The sequence below is a fragment of the Pseudophryne corroboree genome, chromosome 5 (genome assembly GCF_028390025.1).
Source record: "Pseudophryne corroboree isolate aPseCor3 chromosome 5, aPseCor3.hap2, whole genome shotgun sequence".
NCBI classification, from domain to species: Eukaryota; Metazoa; Chordata; class Amphibia; order Anura; family Myobatrachidae; genus Pseudophryne; species Pseudophryne corroboree.
In genome coordinates, this window is record NC_086448.1 from 53,798,391 (window position 1) to 53,810,944 (window position 12,554).

The 12,554-nt window shown below is 47.3% G+C and overlaps 1 long non-coding RNA gene across 1 annotated transcript; it reads left to right on the forward strand.

Annotated features, from left to right (window-relative positions):
* Positions 1-9,256: 9,256 nt before the first annotated feature.
* On the forward strand, positions 9,257-11,895 carry LOC134928775 (uncharacterized). The gene is made up of 3 exons (XR_010177999.1): positions 9,257-9,664; positions 9,740-9,955; positions 10,871-11,895. It is a non-coding gene; the product is annotated as an uncharacterized LOC134928775 (long non-coding RNA).
* The last annotated feature ends 659 nt before the right edge of the window (positions 11,896-12,554 follow it).

Genomic DNA, 12,554 nt, shown 5'->3' on the forward strand with positions numbered 1-12,554 from the left:
GACTACCTGATCGCAGGGATGCAAAAAACGCACCCAGGTCTGAATTACCCGCTGAATCCCTAATATTCTCATAGCTGTGTAAGGTTTGTTTATGGAGTAAAACTGGTGGATGACCATTACCTGTTGCTGACCAATAGTCAAAGTTGAGCCAGTGAGTAACAACATTGTATCAAGTTGCAGAGCTGTCTTAACAAGACTGTAGGCCCTGAGCAAAGCAATGCAATGCAATTGGGTTTCTACACATAACTTACCCCTCATACTGTCCCACACGTTCTCTCTGTGTGCTTCAATACAGTGAATGGCTGCCAGCACTCTGATTAGTGGATAGCTTCAGCCATGCACCAATCAGACTTTTAAAATATAACATTTTAAAAGTTTTTTTATTCATGTGAGGGTTCAGTAATCCCTCTAATTTTAAAGCAGCAATCAGGTGATTTGCACTGGTGCCATGTTTTTATGTTCTTTTTATGTTCACCAATCATCATGCTGACACCCATCCACTGCCTGGCTGCAGGCTAGGTGGCAGGTAGAGAAAGCTGCACTCTTATGTGTAATTCACAATTAGAACAGACGAGCAGCATTCTCTACCTGTCTCCCAAGAAGCTCTGGAGGCACTACCCCGGGGGCACATGGTCCCCCCCCCCCTCCCCCCCATCCCTGCTCTAATGCTCATATAATTGTGGGGCCCTGGACAGCTGCCCAGTGTGCCTATGTGGCACAACACAAGAGACTCTTTATTGCCACCGTGTGGGGCATCTCACAACCCTGCACTGCACCACACCACTACATTGCTACAGTAGCGGATCTTGCCACGGGCAAGCAGGACTTTTGCCCGGGGCGCCGCCTTCCGGAGGGCGCCACACCATGGCAAGATCCGCTACTGTGCCCCCCCGCTGTGAAGGGAACTAGACGCTACTTGTCTAGTTTCCCTTCGTGGAGAGGACCTTTGCTGTGCGATGCGTGATGACGTCGTCACGCACCGCACAGCATTGTAGAGACGTCATGACGTCTCTCCCATAGCTCCGAGGAGAGGAGCGGCGCCGGCGGAGGTCTGCAGCGGTCAGGTGCGGGGGATTGTATTTTTTTTTGTGTGTGTGTGCAAGCGGCGCTACGCTACAGGTGGCACAAATGGGGGCACAACTCTACAGGGGGCATAACTGACCACGTCCCCTGTATGAAGCCACACCCCTATTCTCCACCCGGGGCGCCAAAATACCTAGAACCGGCCCTGCATGGCTAAGTGGGCAATTGGCACTGCGGGGGTTAATGACCACCTTCCCCGTTATGCTTATCAGTACTGTTACTGGCTGTACTAGCAGGAGAGCTCTAGGACCCAAGAGACTACAGTCGCTGCACAGGAAGAGCGGGAAGCCGAAAGTGAGAGTTGCGGCAATGTAGCCGAGCGAGCACCTGCGGGGGTGGTCCTGGGGCCGATCTGTGGGACCGGTGGTGCATCACGCAGTGGTAAAGACCCGCTGAGGACCGGGAGAGAGAGAGCCAATGCCGTGACAGGGTGAAACTACGCTACACTACCCATACCGAACAGTGAAGCCGGGGTAAGACTGCAGCCGTGGGGGTCAGTCACTTGTCAGGTATCCACAGCACTTACTCCCTCACCTCACGCCATCAGTCAGGCGTCCCAGTTACATTGATCACCTGTGCTGCCTTAAGCCCCTGTCACGCAGAAACAAGTACATCATTGACTTTGGCTTTGCCACTCCGCCTGCTACTTTCACTCCGCAGCCCACTGTTATCTATAGACTGAGTACCCAGTTAGGGTTTCCAGCAGAGGCACCACAGGGGGTCTGTAAGCCTAAGGTCCAGATTTATCAAGCCCTGGAGAATGATAAATTGCACGGTGATACATTACCAGCCAATCAGCTCCTAACTGCCATGTTACAGGCTATGTTTGAAAAATGACAGTTAGGAGCTGATTGGCTGGTACTTTATCATTCAGGGAGCGGCCAAAAAAAAAAAATCCACGCCCACCCCCCAACCACAAAACTCTGGCGACCTTGATTATGCTATACTGATAATAGGAAACAAGGGATAAGTAGTAAATGGCATGTCATATACTACACTGTGGGGGTAATTCCAAGTTGATCGCAGTAGGAATTTAGTTAGCAATTGGGCAAAACCATGTGCACTGCAGGGGAGGCAGATATAACATGTGCAGAGAGAGTTAGATTTGGGTGTGGTGTGTTCAATCTGCAATCTAATTTGCAGTGTAAAAATAAAGCAGCCAGTATTTACCCTGCACAGAAATAAAATAACCCACCCAAATCTAACTCTCCCTGCAAATGTTACATCTGCCTCCCCTGCAGTGCACATGGTTTTGCCCAACTGCTAACAAAATTCCTGCTGCGATCAACTTGGAATTACCCCCTGTATTTCTGAGTATTATGCCAAATAGCTGTTATCTTATTACCCCCTGATTGTGTATGCCTGTATAACTGTTAATGCGCTGAACTCTTTAACTTAACCAAATCAAACCCACAGCGGCCGGTGACCAGTTCTTTCCTGCAAAACAAACATCTAATCACCGTCCAAATGTGTGGTGATTTTGGGGTTTCTTGGGATTCTCCATCTTTTTGTCTAGGGTTGCATTGGAGAGGTCTGCAGAGACTGACGTCTTCATTGCTGTGGAAACAAGTACACACACTGACACTACTACTTACCTTAACTCGTTGTCACACCTATACATTTAGATGCCCCTGGTTTAGAGGGAAATATAGTAGCTTTGCAAAACGGTGTGATTCCGGCATAGGGGGTCATTCCGAGTTGTTCGCTCGTTATTTTTTTCTCGCAACGGAGCGATTACTCGCTAATGCGCAATGTCCGCAGTGCGACTGCGCCAAGTAAGTTTGCTATGCAGTTAGGTATTTTACTCACGGCATTACGAGGTTTTTTCTTCGTTCTGGTGATCGTAATGTGATTGAGAGGAAGTGGGTGTTTCTGGGCGGAAACTGGCCGTTTTATGGGTGTGTGCGAAAAAACGCTACCGTTTCTGGGAAAAACGCGGGAGTGGCTGGAGAAACGGAGGAGTGTCTGGGCGAACGCTGGGTGTGTTTGTGACGTCAAACCAGGAACGAAACTGACTGAACTGATCGCAGATGTAAGTCTGGAGCTACTCAGAAACTGCTAAGAAGTGTCTATTCGCAATTCTGCTAATCTTTCGTTCGCAATTTTGATAAGCTAAGATTCACTCCCAGTAGGCGGCGGTTTAGCGTGTGCAAAGCTGCTAAAAGCAGCTTGCGAGCGAACAACTCGGAATGACCCCCATAATTCCTGACAGTTTCAAGTATGTAATAGAATACTACCAAATTTGCTGGAATTACGCTTCAATCAATCACACCACAATGCAATTTGACTTCTAGATATTTGTTACGTTAAACACGCATCTCCCCATATGTAATAGTAAGCAAACTGAACCGTTGCCGAAAATGCACCAGAAAGAATCTATAAACAGTAGACATGCTGCTACTTGCAGTGCTCCATCCGTTCTAATGATGTTCAAATGAAAAATGTAAAGAGGAAAAATACATTGGGTCCTCCTCTTCTAAAAAGAAGCAGGACTCAGGGCTGTCTTTTCATATGGGCTTAAGGGGCAGTTGCCGAAGGGCTCCATGATCCTAGGGGCCCAGGTCATTTTGGCCAGTTAAACCTCCCCCATAGTTTGCAGTTGCGGGTGGTAAAACCCGACTAACCCCACCCCACCTAGCTTGCAGTCATGGGTGGTAATGCATGAAGCCCCCATCCCATAGCATGCATCCAAGGGTGGGAACACCCAATCACCCCCACCCCTGTAGCTTGCAGCCATGGTAGGTAATCGATCCCCCAGTACCTTGCAGCTGCACGTAATTCTGCCTAGGCAGTTCCCATCGGGCTTTTAGAGCTGGTCATCCTGATGATGTGCTGTTTCCTCCCAACTCCCAATAGCTTCAGCACCTGCGGGGTGAGAGGGAGGGTTTGAGGGCAACACACAGTCAGGGAGGGAGGATGCAGTAGCAGCCATGCAACAGTCAGCGGGAGGGGTGTGGGGGGAGTGTGGGGAGAACAGTAGATGGCATGCAACAGTCATTTAGTGGTGGGGAAGAAATCATCAGCAGCCATGCAACAGTCAGTGGAGGGGGCGGAGATCAGCAGCAGCCATGCAACAGTCAGTGGAGGGGGCGGAGATCAGCAGCAGCCATGCAACAGTCAGCGGAGGGGGGCATGGGGGTGGATCAGCAACAGTCTGTGTTTGGGGTGGGGTGATCAGCAGCAGCCATGCAGCAGTCAGGGGGGTAAATCAGAGTTGATCGCAGCAGCAAATTTGTTAGCAGTTGGGCAAAACCATGTGCACTGCAGGGGGGGCAGATATAACATGTGCAGAGAGAGTTAGATTTGGGTGGGTTACTTTGTTTCTGTGCAGGGTAAATACTGGCTGCTTTATTTTTACACTGCAATTTAGATTTCAGTTTGAGCACACCCCACCCAAATCTAACTCTCTCTGCACATGTTACATCTGCCTCCCCTGCAGTGCACATGGGCCCTCATTCCGAGTTGTTCGCTCGCTAGCAGATTTTAGCAGCATTGCACACGCTAGGCCGCCGCCCTCTGGGAGTGTATCTTAGCTTAGCAGAATTGCAAACGAAAGATTAGCAGAACTGCGAATAGAAATTTCTTAGCAGTTTCTGAGTAGCTCCAGACCTACTCCTACACTGCGATCAGCTCAGCCCGTTTCGTTCCTGGTTTGACGTCACAAACACACCCAGCGTTCGCCCAGACACTCCCCCGTTTCTTCAGACACTTCCGCGTTTTTCCCAGAAACGCCAGCGTTTTTTCGCACACACCCATAAAACGGCCAGTTTCCGCCCAGAAACACCCACTTCCTGTCAATCACACTCCGATCACCAGAACGATGACATTTCTTCGTTATGCCGTGAGTAAAATACCTAACTTTTGTGTAAAATAACTAACCGCATGCGCTCTGCGAACATTGCGCATGCCCAGTAAGCGACTAATCGCAATATAGCGAAAATCGGCAACGAGCGAACAACTCGGAATGAGGGCCATTGTTTTGCCCAACTGCTAACAAATTTGCTGCTGCGATCAACTCTGAATTACCCCCAGTGTAGGGAGGATGATCAGCAGCAGGCCATGCGACAGTCAGTGTGTGGGGGGAGAACAGCATCAGCCATGGAACAGTCGGTGTGTGTGTGTGTGTGGGGGGGGGGGGGGGGCATCATCAGCAGCCATGCAACAGTCAGTGGTGGTGGAGAGAGGGAGCAGCAGCCTTGTAATAGTCAAGGGGTTGGGGGGAGCAGCAGCCGTGCACTCAGTCAGGGGTTGGGGGAGCAGCAGCTGTGCACTCAGTCAGGGGTGGGGGGAGCAGCAGCTGTGCACTCAGTCAGGGGTGGGGAGAGCAGCAGCTGTGCACTCAGTCAGGGGTGGGGGGAGCAGCAGCTGTGCACTCAGTCAGGGGTGGGGAGAGCAGCAGCCGTGCACTCAGTCAGGGGTTGGGGGAGCAGCAGCTGTGCACTCAGTCAGGGGTGGGGGGAGCAGCAGCTGTGCACTCAGTCAGGGGTGGGGAGAGCAGCAGCTGTGCACTCAGTCAGGGGTGGGGGGAGCAGCAGCTGTGCACTCAGTCAGGGGTGGGGAGAGCAGCAGCCGTGCACTCAGTCAAGGATGGGGGGAGCAGCAGCAGTGCACTTAGGGGTGGGGAGCAGCAGCCATGCACACAGCTAGGGGTGGGGGAGCAGCAGCAGTGCACACAGTCAGGGGTGGGTGTGTGTGCAGCAGCCATGCATACAGTCAGGGGCGGAGGGAGCAGCAGCCGTGCATTCAGTCAGGGGTGGAGGGAGCAGCAGCCGTGCATTCAGTCAGGGGTGGGTGTGTGTGCAGCAGCCGTGCATACAGTCAGGAGTGGAGGGAGCAGCAGCAGCCATACATACAGTCGGGGGAGGGGGGGGAGTGCATTGCTTTGTCCAAGGGCCTACACTTCTGGTAAGACAGCCCTGGCAGTACTGGCAGCTCTATCTAGGCTGCCATTATAAAAATTGTGGGGACAAAGCGCGTGGGGGCTGCACCTTGCTACGAGTTAGTACGTGCCAGAGTGCGCAGTCTTTTACATTCCCCCCGCAGTGGGCCTGTAACTTTCTTAATTAAGCAGTGTACATACTGGCAAAATTATATAAACATGTTCAATTGTCTCTGTATGTGTCACAGAAAGTTGATTGATATTCTGAACAAGTATATCCATCCATAAACAATTAATGCAAAGCCTCAATGTTGGGGAAAGCTTCATTTTGAGAAGTACCATGTAATTATCGTAATTTCTCAAGCAGATAATGTATCACCAGTTTGACAATGACAAGGAAATAAAACATTCCAATTTAAATAATTAAACTGCTAGACTTACAGAAGCGTGGGGACATTAATACAGACATATAAAATCGTATTTCTATAAAGGTTCATTTAATACAGCCCTTTTGCCCTGTTCACTCTTGTAGAGACTATGAAATATGTAGCGGGTGTATGAAATATTCATTGTATGTAATATTTAATAGGACTCAGTAGGTGCTTATAATTGAATATGTGTGTTCATTTTATTGCAAAAATGTAAATATACCAAAACGTTCTGGGCAGCGAGTAACAGTTGCAGGGAACAAACGGGGGCTTTTTGCTGGTGTACCAAGAAGTTCCTCATGTTACAAGACAAATTTTGTACCCCCTAGCCAGGGCCGGTGCTGGGGTGTTTGGCGCCCTCCTGCAAACTATAAATATGCGCCCTCCCATACTTTGCATAGGGACAGCGTGCGCCGTAAAATGGGGTGTGGTCTCAAGGAATGGGCGTGGTCACACAATAGTACCCCTATTTCAATTTATGCCACACAGTAGCATACTCATATTCACATTACACAGCAAGCAGTAGTGCCGCTTATACACATAGGGGTAAATTTACTAAAATTCGTATTAGTACCGATTTGGTGGGAGATTCATCACGAATGACATCGAATGTGTGAATTTGCAACTTTTTGAAAATTTTACGCCTCATTTACTAAGCTGTCGTATTTGTATTTTTCGTGTTTTCCGATGTCGATGTCATTCGTGGTTTTGTAAGGTAGAATGCGGCCGATTTAGTGGTTTTGTGGCCGTGTTATGAGGTTTTTTTACGACTGCGTCACATTTCGGTTACGGCAGTGTTTATCCGTTCCCGGACGCGTTTTTTTTCTAAGTTTCGTTTTTGTCACTCGTCCGTGATTGGTTTGATTCGTGATGGAGGAGTATCTGTGCACATTACTATAAAAACGCCCCAAACCGTCCGAACCTCGTGGGTTTAGCTAGTGGAGAGGTGAGAGGAAGGTGTGTTAGGAGTTGGTGAGTTTTTTGGAGTTTGTGGAGGATTTGAGGAGGTTATTTTCGATTGTTGAGTGCTGTACTGTGTGTGCAAGTAGTCTTGTCATACTTGTGTAGTTATTTAAAAGTCTGTCTAGTTTTTTGTCATTGTTTTTTTTTAACGTCTATTGTCATTGTTTGTGAGTGAGTGAGTGTGTGTGTGTGTGTGTGTGTGTGTGTGTGTGTGTGTGTGTGTGTGTTTGGTGTGTGGTGTGTAGTGGTAGTGGAGGAGTGTGTTTACTGTTTTTTTTTTCTCAGTGTTATTTGTTGTTTGTCCTGATTATGTCCCAGTCAGAGGTGAGTGTGGTGGAGGAGGTGAGTGAGAGGGAGGAGGTGAGTGAGAGGGAGGAGGTGAGTGAGGTGGAGGAGGTGAGTGAGAGGGAGAAGGTGAGTGAGGTGGAGGAGGTTAGTGAGGTGGAGGAGGTTAGTGAGGAGGAGGGGGAGGTTGCTGCTGCGGCCTCCAGTAATAGTGATAGTGATGGTGTTGTGGCTCCGCAGCCACGCACCACTACAAAGACGGGCCGCAATGTTAAATTCAGCTACGCTGAGAATATGGCTTTGGTGCGGGAGCTGATGAGGCATCATCAGCAGTTGTTTGGCCATGATGCTGCAAAGGTGTCGTCACGCAGGAAGACTGTTCTGTGGGGGAAGGTCGTTGCGGCTGTTAATAGTGAGGGTGTGGTGAGGCGTACCGAGGACACGTGTCGTAAGCGTTTCTATGACATAAAGCGCTGTGTCAAGGCGAAGATGGCCAAGGAGGCTAAATCAGCCCGCCAAACCGGGGGTGGACACCACTTCCGAGCGTCTTATCGGGATTGGGAGGAGCCTGTGTGTACACTCATTCCGCCAGAAGTGGTTGGTGCGACTCATGTCCGGGATTCGGATCGGCCAAGGCAGGATGGTGAGTTATTTGTCTTGTTGTTTAAAATTTAAACATCTGTGCTTTGTCCTTAGTTGTCTGAAATGTCTTCTAGCTAATTGTGATTGTAAGTTGGTACATTCTTCTAATGTGTTGGTGATGTAGTGCAGGCCTAGCCAACCTGTGGCTCTCCAGCTGTTGTAAAACTACAAGTTCCATCATGCCTTGCCACAGTCTTGCTATTAGGGAATGCTAAAACTGTGGCAGGGCATGCTGGGATGTGTAGTTTCACTACATCTGGAGAGCCACAGGTTGGCCAGGCCTGATGTAGTGTCATTCTCAATTATGTATGTTTTTATCCTTTGTATAGTATTTTTTTCTGGTTGCCTTGGCCTTTTTCTGGTGTTTTATGTCAAAAGTAAATGTTTGTTGTAGGTGTATTTTAAAGAAGTGTGATGAATATGTTTTATGCAAAGTATTTTTTTTTTACAATTTCATAGGATTTATGTTTATTGTGTGTTGTTCTGGGTTGTCCTTTGTGTGCTTGATGTGATTTTTCATGCATATTTGGTTTTGATGTTTACAATTTTTTGCAGATATTTGTGGCTAGTGTTTTCTTGTTAGCATCAAAAATTGGTACCTTAGCGTGCAATATTGTGGTTGTGTCAAGCTACGACGTTTGGGTTTTAAGTACAGGTTGAGTATCCCTTATCCAAAATGCTTGGGACCAGAGGAATTTTGGATATCGGATTTTTCTGTATTTTGGAATAATTGCATACCATAACGAGATATTATGGTGATGGGACCTAAATCTAAGCACAGAATGCATTTATGTTTCATATACACCTTATACACACAGCCTGAAGGTCATTTTAGCCAATATTTTTTATAACTTTGTGCATTAAACAAAGTGTGTGTACATTCACAGAATTCATTTATGTTTCATATACACCTTATACACACAGTCTGAAGTTCATTTAATACAATATTTTTAATAACTTTGAGTATTAAACAAAGTTTGTGTACACTGAGCCATCAAAAAACAAAGGTTTCACTATCTCAGTCTCACTCAAAAAAGTCCGTATTTCGGAATATTCCGTATTTCGGAATATTTGGATATGGGATACTCAACCTGTAGTATAATATTGTGCATTATGCGCCTTTGTGTATGGATTATTTGGTGAAATTGTTTCTTATTTAAAGTATACATACCCAATGAAGTCAGGCAGAAAAGCATAAGCATCGTTTAGTTTACTTCTCATCAGGTTCCACATATGTTTACATCACAATAAGGAATTTGCATAAACATATCAACAAAATAGTATGTTCATAAGGACATTCTTCATATTTCTACAGTACGAAAGAGAAGCAGCACAGCCAGGCCACATCCAACACTGCCAAGAGATGCAGATGGTGGCAATGCAGGTAAGATTTTACTGTAAACACATATTCTGCAAACACATAGAAATACAAAATGTTAATGTTTATCTTATCACATAGGTTCTTCTTCTGCAAACCCCCCTCCACTAAGGCGCCCATCACAGGGCTCGGTTACTGTGGCTAGGAGGCCAACCAAGAGACGCCGGTTTGAGGCTGAATCTCCAGCACCAGCATCACCACCACCCCAACGGCGCATCTCCGCAGTGTCGGCCCTGCCACCACTAGCTCTTTTGGCCAGCCCACAAAGTGAGGATCCACAATCCCCTCAGTTGTCTGGTGAGTAAACATAACAATTACCTGTAAATAAGTAAAAAAAAACAGTGGGGTAGATTTATTAACCTGGAGAAGGCATAAGGAAGTGAAAAAGCAGTGATATGTGCAAGGTGATAAAGGCAGCAGCACAAAATAAACACAACTGTTAATTTATATATTGGAGCTGTTTGCCTTGTGCCTTTATCACCTTGCACATATCACTGGTTTTTCACTTCCTTATGCCTTCTCCAGGTTTATACATCTGCACCACTGTTTGTGCACAGCAAAAAAAATGACACAAATGACCAGTCATCCTTGTAATAATCACCAACAACAAGCACATGGTGGTAAGGTTTTTTTAGATGGTTAATTGACAGATGTGATGTTGGCCATATCAACAAATATTTATAGTTTTAATTTTTGCTAAAAACATGTACATAAATGTTCAGTCTCATCCAATTGTTTTGCATGGCCAACATCACCAGTTCGAAACATAGGGCACCTTAATACTTTTTCACCCATTGTTAATGTGTACATTTTAGACCACTATATTTGTTAACGTTTTGGGCAGACCACTGACTGCCTTGAACAATGTATGAGTGTATTGGTCAACACATTTATTGTATTGTGTGTGTTGTTCCAAAGGAAGCTTCATACACAATATGTAAATGTAGTAATTTGTATTTGTTAGAGTTCTTCGTGTTCGCACATTAATTATGGCTCAGAATCCAACTATTCCCACAAACTTTTTATAACTGAGTAGTGAACGTTAGAAGCAACATATTTTTACAAAAAGGTGAACAACATAGTTAAGTTTAGGCCACAATCTATTTAGCAATTACAACATGAATATTAAGAAGTAATGCATGTTGACGTAAAGCTATAGTAAGACCAATGCTAAATATTTACTAAATAGTGGCTGTCTTCAACCCCATACAGACCCAGCCATCATCACCGAGGATGTCCAGCAGGAAAGTGACCAGCAGGATACTTTCACACTACACCTGCAGGCCATCGATCCTACCCAGCCAACCACGCCGCAGGACATACCCCAACCACCCCAAACATCCCACAGCCCCCAATTGAGCACAACACCACCCCAGACACAAATGGGCCCTGAGTTTTGAAGCCGTTGGGCCACACAACAGGAGCAACACTATGCGTGCCTCAACACCCACAGCCAATACCTGTCAAGTCTGCCCCATCATCTGCCTAGACTGAGTCGCAACTCAGGCAGACTTATAGTGCAGGTGGGCAGAATTGCCAACTCAATGGAGCAGATGAGGGCAGACAACAGCCAAATGCAAGCAAACCTCCAACGCATCATGGATGAACAACAGCGGCAGCAACAATCCCTAATCCAGCTAATACAACACAACCAAATTATCAACAACAACCTCTCAAGAATAATAGCAAGCAACACTGCCGCTAATACGCAACTCACTGCAAGCTTAAACATACTTAGTCAAAGCCTTAATGTGTTGGCATCACACCAAGTCACCTCTAGCTCGTGGACAACTACACCAAGCCAGACCCCAGTTCAATCCCCAGTTAGACGCTCAAGTCGAACCCGGACCAACGAGCCAGCCCAATCCTCGGCACCCAGCACACACACAAGAAAAAAAAAAAATCAAGCCTGCTGATAATAGTTTGTACATTAAAAAATGATGTTTATTTGTTTGAACAAAAATGCCTGTGTTCAACTTGGGCCAGATGTCTATTGGTATAAATGTATTGCCTGCCCCTAGGTGGCCTCAGCTCAACGTGTGTGTAATCTATGGCACCCAGCACATTGGGCATGGCCGCAAGCTCAGAGAAAGCTACCCTGACTGCATGCTACTGCGACTCCTGGGTAGGGAAGCAGAGAGAGGCATCTATGTGGCCATCCAAGACATCCAAAACCTGAGTGGACATTCCTAAATTAAAGGTGAGCGTCATGACCTGTAATCAATACAATACTGTGTTATATTACATTAGAGAAGCACCACTTAGACATAGACGTGTATGTATGTTTTAAGTTTTAACTCGCCTGAATTAAATATTTAGAAAAGGCGGCCTGTGAGATACTAATGACATCGCCAGTCACAGGCTGGAAGCTGCCAGTCAGCGCCGTGACTACGTGTGTGCCAAGGGGGCTTGGCACACAGCGCAGTTGCCCTGAGGGCGCAACGGCCAGTGGCATGAAATGAGTCAAATTGACTCATTACATGCCGCCTCTGTGTGCGCCGTACGCGGCTGGAGGGAGAGGAGACCAGCGCCGGGTTCAAGGAGGAGGAGGGAGGGGGAGCAGGGAGCCGCAGCAGCGCTATTTGATTGGTAGTAAGCGCCGCTGCAGCATCCCCCTCTCCTTCTGTATTGGCTGCCCGGCGCTGCTATGGATGCTGGGATGCGGTTCCTTCATCCCAGCATCCATAGCAGCGCCGGGCAGCCAATACAGAAGGAGAGAAGGATGCTGAAGCGGCGCTTACTACCAATGACATAGCGCTGCTGCGGCTCCCTGCTCCCCCTCCCTCCTCCTCCTTCTCATCTCACTGCCTGCACCGAGAGGGAGATCGATGCCAGCACGAGGAGCCTGTCAGCGGGGAGAAGGTAAGTATGTCCCTCTCTCTCTTTCTTTCTTTCT